This window comes from Garra rufa, chromosome 25, assembly GCF_049309525.1.
Source record: "Garra rufa chromosome 25, GarRuf1.0, whole genome shotgun sequence".
NCBI classification, from domain to species: Eukaryota; Metazoa; Chordata; class Actinopteri; order Cypriniformes; family Cyprinidae; genus Garra; species Garra rufa.
The window spans coordinates 26,408,714-26,414,878 of record NC_133385.1 but is presented as its reverse complement, the minus strand read 5'-3'; the positions used below and the strand labels follow the sequence as shown (position 1 = coordinate 26,414,878).

Below are 6,165 nucleotides of genomic sequence, written 5' to 3'. Positions count from 1 at the left end.
TAAGTATTAACCTTAGTAATTTAAACACATTATAACGGTTGAAATTGATTTTTTTGATGCAAAAACTTAAAATTAAGATAGAGGGTTTGCACTTACATCACGGTTTTGTCAGTTACCCAGATGTTTGGCCATATTGGTGATACTTAGATGTAAACAACAGTACGGAATGCACAGTTAATGTACTACTGAATACGTTCTGCTAATATGTTATCTTAACCATGGAAAAAAATGGAAGCTGCTAAATTATATAGAGAAGTGCATTATTTGACAAACTAAAGTTAATAGGTGGTAAAGATACATACAAGCAGTATTAATCAAGATATTAATCAAGCCTAATATTTCCCTCTCAATATTTCACCTACCTGACTGAAAATGTTAAGAACAAACACTAATGAAGATTCTTGTTTTTGGAATCCTGGTTCAGTTTGGCCAACCACAAACGCCTTTTGTTCCTCAGACAGTTTTTGCACTCTTCTCCTTGATTTGTTATAAATTTTGGCAGTCTATAGTACTCCAAATGTTTTTTCCTGGTCTGACCGATTAGTACAGCCCCAAACATGACAATAATTGACCATTTTCAGCAACAATAATCAGCTAAATATGCAAGTTTTGTTCGGTTTATTGGCATTGTTTACATTCAGTGCGTCATGAAAAAAACACTATAAAATAACCACAGTTTTCTCTAAAATACCATAGACACGGTATTATTTAGTATCTAGTGAACAAGCCTACTGAGAAATCTTCAAACAGCAGAGGAAGATTTCAGAAACTATTAAATTAACAGACCATTTAAGGACTGAGGAAAATATGGGTACTGTGTCAGTTTAAAAAGTCAAAGCTTCTTACATCTTTGGCATATTGATTACCATTTGTATAAACACAGTTTTACTACAAATACCATGGTTAATGGTTAGTGTAGCAAAACCATGGTTAATTTGTGTTTACCATAGTAAACCAAGTGTTTTCTTTTGGGTTTATTTGAAGTAAATCCATGGTTATTTTTTGTAAGAATTTGATTGAAAGTTAAAGTAAAATAAATATATAAATAAGACGTATCCACATTTAATTGTAGCCCACTTAAGTAGGCTACAACCTAGTCATTTAAATGCATTTTGAAATTGGTTGATGGAATTAGGAAACATTTTCTTATAAAATCGAGCTATTAGGAATAATTTTTAGTATGTCCTTACAAAATCCTATACCACTGTAAGTGCTTTTTTGACATCTATTGTCACACATTGTACTAATAACATCATAAAAATTAAGAAACCGGAAATAATAAGAACAAACACGAATGTTGTCAAGATTCTTGCAGTGCAAATCCTGGTTCAGTTTGGCCAACCACAAACGTATTTTGTTCCTCAGACAGTCTTTTGCACTCTTCTCTTCTTGTTTAACTTTTGGTAGTCTATAGTACTCCAAATGTTTTTCCTGGTCTGACCGATTAGTACACCCCAAAACATGACAATAATTGACCATATTTAGAGGCAATAATCAGCTAAATATGCAAGTTTTGGTTGGTTTACCCTGCTGAAAAAAACAGCATATGCTGGTTAGGTATGTTTTGGTGCTGGGATGCTGGTTTTAGCTGGTTAATGCTGGCACTTTGCTGGTTTATGCTGGTCCTTGACCAGCAACATGACCAGCATAAACCAGCAAAGGACCAGCATAAACCAGCTAAGGACCAGCATAAACCAGCTAAGGATCAGCATTAACCAGCTAAGGACCAGGATAAACCAGCAAAGGACCAGCATAAACCAGCTAAGGACCAGCATTAACCAGCTAAGGACCAGGATAAACCAGCAAAGGACCAGCATAAACCAGCTAAAACCAGCATCCCAGCACCAAAACATACCTAACCAGCATATGCTGGTTTTTAGTTGCAATGTTTACATTCAGTGAGTTGTGGAAACACTATGAAAATAACCACAATTTTCTTTAAAATACCATAGTCACCGTTATTATTAGTATATTATCTAGTTAACAAACCAAATGAGAAATATTCGAACAGTAGAGGAGGATTTCAAAAACTTAAATTAACAGAAAATGTAAAAAGGACTGAGCAAAATATGGCTAGCGTTACTGTCCCTGCAAACATGCCCCTGCGGGGCCCATGCTGGCTTTTTGCGGGCACAGTGGGCTAGTGCCAGCCCACACCAAACCTAAACAGGCCCAGTGCGGGCTTGCCCAGGTGAGGCCCACAGCTTTGGGCTCACCGCGGGCTATCTGTGAGCAGCCCACACTAGCGGGCTGCCCACATTAAGCCCATGATGACCCATTGTGGGCCAGCCCGTTCGGGCCCAGAGCAGCTTTTGTACCTTTGGGCCCATGCAGGTTTTGTTTAGGTAGCCCACTTTCATTAAGTTTTGGCTGATTTTAAAATTGAATGTGAAATTCAATAAACCTTCCATAATAACTCTGCTTAGAAGGAATAAAAAGAAAAAAAATTGTTATTTGCATTGGATTGTGTCTACAGGACAACGCATGATCCTTTCAATTTATTTTAGAAGGTCAAAATGTAAAGTTATTGATGGTACAGAGATATGAAGAAGTTATAACTAGTTTTTATGATATCCATCACTCAGAGTTAGTTTAGAAACTTCTCTCTTCTTTTTGTCTGTTTTTTATACAATTTCCCATAGACGTATAGGCCTAATGCCATTTATATCATTCTAATATAGCTAAACATTTTCAACAATAAAAATTACATTAAACTGAAAGAAAAGACAAGTTCACATGACTATTAACACCTCAGTCAAGTCAAATAAATGTTTATCCGTTATAGTTGTTTTTCACACCATTGTCTATAGCACTCAAAACAACAGCGGAGATTATAAATTTAACTTTAGGCTATACATTCATTTTTAAAATATTTACAAGGAAAATTCATAACACATTAAAATAAAATAAAATCACACTTCAAAATCAAAAGGCGATATATACTGTATGTATGTAGTTTATCATGTTGCCAATATAAAATAAGCATTTGGGTGCGCGGGTGAAAATACTGCATTTCGGGAATACGTGCTGCGAGAGCTTCGGCGCGCACGGCCGCACGCACGGCGAGCCTGCGCAGTGACGTTCTTTTTCAACTGTCACTCTGTCAATCATGTCAGATAATGCGACCGTCTGCCTCAGGTAAGTGAAAATAATTAAAACACTTATATAGTAGTAATTTTCCCCCACCTTGCAAACGATTGTTTTGTATTAGTAGTCCAAGAAGTTGTTGTTGTATTTTTTATTATGTTGTCTCCATGTTTCGTGCCGCAAATACACGGCTGGCCTGTTAACTAAGTGTCCTTTTCTATAGCCCTCAAGCTAGCGCATTTGGCACGGTTTTTGTAAAGCTGTGTTGGCAGAATTGATTATACATATTAAGCGAAAGATACTTATATTGAACGTTAAGCATGAACTCATAACCTCCCCGTCCCTTTACAATTAACTGTACAATGAAATGTTTCATAAACAACGTAATGAACCTTGCGCGCCATTTTGTGCTAACGTTAGCTGACCAGTCACCGACTATTTAAAATGTACATTTTTGTTATGCACTGTTATTTGTTTTCTCATTGTCCGGTCTATAAATGTTTTTATTTTATTTTTTTATTTAGATAATGGATGTCGAGGAACAAATGTTAGTTAATCTAACAATTTTGAACAGGGTGCTTGCAACTGTCTTCAGATACTACTACAACTAGATTGCTTACACTGCTTGAAGAAAAAGCCCCTACAATCCTGAGAGAACACGAAGAGACAAAGACACTGTCTATTTCCTCAAGAAAGTTTCTTGTTAAGGTTGCTGTCAGTGACCTTGTTGAGAAACATGGATTGTGAGTATATGTGGTTGTTTATAAGATGTAAGGTGTATTTGTTTGCAAATTAAATTACATTGTATTTAAATAAATTAAACATGTACTAAAACAGTTATACATAGTAAATAAGGTTAATTTAATAAATAACTTTAACAGTATAACTTTAACAGTCTAAAGTACCAGTGTTTTATATATATATATATATATATGTATATATGTATGTTATATTTTTGTGTTTGATAATGTTTGTGTTAGAGCCATTTTTGCCACATTTTTTATTGAACTTTTTTTCAGCTATCCATCTGGTACAGAAAAGCTGGCACTAGCAAAGGAGATTGTGTCATTGTTCCCCTTGTTAAGGATTCACGTGTTTGGTGAAAATGAGGGACACGTAAGGATGTTTTTACATTATAAAATGAATTACTTAGCAATGTGAATGTAAACTGCTCAAGTATATTTGAATCCAGCTTAATTCTATTTTTGCATTACTCATGTCAGGAGCATTTTTTTGATGGGCCATCACACAGTGGCTTCATAGAAATGAGACTGCGGAACATCAGACGGAAGCTTCAACAGAACCAGCGGATGTACAGTTTGAAACGTTGCCATTGTACACTGCAACCTTCTTTGCCAAGTCCAGAAGAAACAGTGCCAAGTGAGTGGTTGACCCTGATAGAGAGGATGCGACCGTAACCAGAGAATTCATCATCAATAAAGACTGCAATTGACCAAACCTTCAGTTACCGAAGGAGATGGATAGCCACAAAATCCCCAACTGTTGCTGAAATCTTCAAGGAATATCCCAGATTTCTTGACATGCCTGCATTGGTAATAGACATGCTCAACTAAAAGAGAACTTTACACAAACTTGTAATTCATAATTGTAATACTGATATTTATTTGTTTCTGTTGTTTTTTTTGCATTGAAGATGGACATTGAATTTTCCAAGCTCACAGATGGGAAAGAAGACATGTTTATCCGGAAATTGGAAGGGACCATAATTCCAAAGCTCAAGGAAATAGCATCCTTGGAGAAGAAAAATGACATCAGACACTTGCTGGAGGAAGCCAACAATCAGCAAGATGGTATGATTTTCTGCCTCAATGTCTGTTGCATGTGCACACATTTCTAAACCTAGTTTAAATGAGAAAACTTAATGTAAATTTTAATGTTCAATTCATGATAAAATAAATTTTGCATGTGATCTGCATCTTCACTTCATCAGGATGAGCTGTGCTACACTGTTGAAGATCCTCATTCATCTTCCTCCACCCACAGCATCTGGGAGAAGTGTTGCTGGCAGTAAATGCTGTATGAACCCTGCAGTCTCGGACCTGTTGGAGCAAGTGCCGGTATGCTTTTTTTTTGTTTTTTTACTGTGTTAGCTTGTGATAAACAACATTGCCTCTCATGCAGCAACATTTTCTGATGCTTTTCTTTGTTTGATTTCTGTAGGCTGGTACCAATGTGACGACCTTGCTCAGTGAATCCATGAAACGGTCCCTGAAGTCAGCCCAGTCGCAGTTGGTTTCCATCGGTTCTCTAGGACATGGAGCCCAGTACGTAATTGTGGCAAAGAATGATTCTTTTGCCCTTCCACTTGATCTTGAAAGCCTGACCTGTGCTGTAGACAGACTTTTCAAATTCTTCTGGCTGGGCAATCTTCAGTATTCAAGCCAACTTTACTCAGATTTTTCCATTTTTGAGTATATATATGATTATTGTGATGGTGTTCATTATTCTAAACATCCTATTCACCGAAACCATCCCAATGCATTACAAATTCAGTTATACTTTGATGATTTGGAAACAACAAATCCTCTTGGATCAAAAACTAAGATTCATAAAATGGGGGCCGTTTACTTTGCGTTACGAAATGTGCCTTCAGAGTACAATTCTGTACTTTCCAATATTCATTTATGTGATATGTTCATTGTTTTATGTATGTTTTTTCGATTTAGTTATTTCATATACAGTACATTTGATTAGTTAATGATTACTAATCATTTACAAAACAAGACTGCGTTTCATAAATGTTTAATAAATTGTTACATTTTTGTGTATGTTTTGCTCACATCAGGTGCACAGTGGTTAAAGACTCCATGTGTTTCAGAGAAGACAGCTGTCTATACCCTGCAGTACACACTCTACACTAACTACACACTACAGTGTTCAACGCCTGTTATAGACGATGTGTAAACGCATGAATAAATCATTTACAACACTTTCTGCATCCCCTAAATCTAAAGTGTTAACTGTTCATCACTTGTAAATGTGTTACACATCATTCATGGGTACGATTCGTTGATCTTATGCCTTATTGATTCTTGAAGTGGTAATCTACGAATGATG

General features: G+C 36.1%; 1 long non-coding RNA gene across 1 annotated transcript; it reads left to right on the top strand.

Annotated features, from left to right (window-relative positions):
- Window positions 1-2,114: 2,114 nt before the first annotated feature.
- Window positions 2,115-5,922, top strand: LOC141302009 (uncharacterized). The gene is made up of 6 exons (XR_012342277.1): window positions 2,115-3,830; window positions 4,107-4,203; window positions 4,311-4,640; window positions 4,742-4,898; window positions 5,039-5,165; window positions 5,269-5,922. It is a non-coding gene; the product is annotated as an uncharacterized lncRNA (long non-coding RNA).
- The last annotated feature ends 243 nt before the right edge of the window (window positions 5,923-6,165 follow it).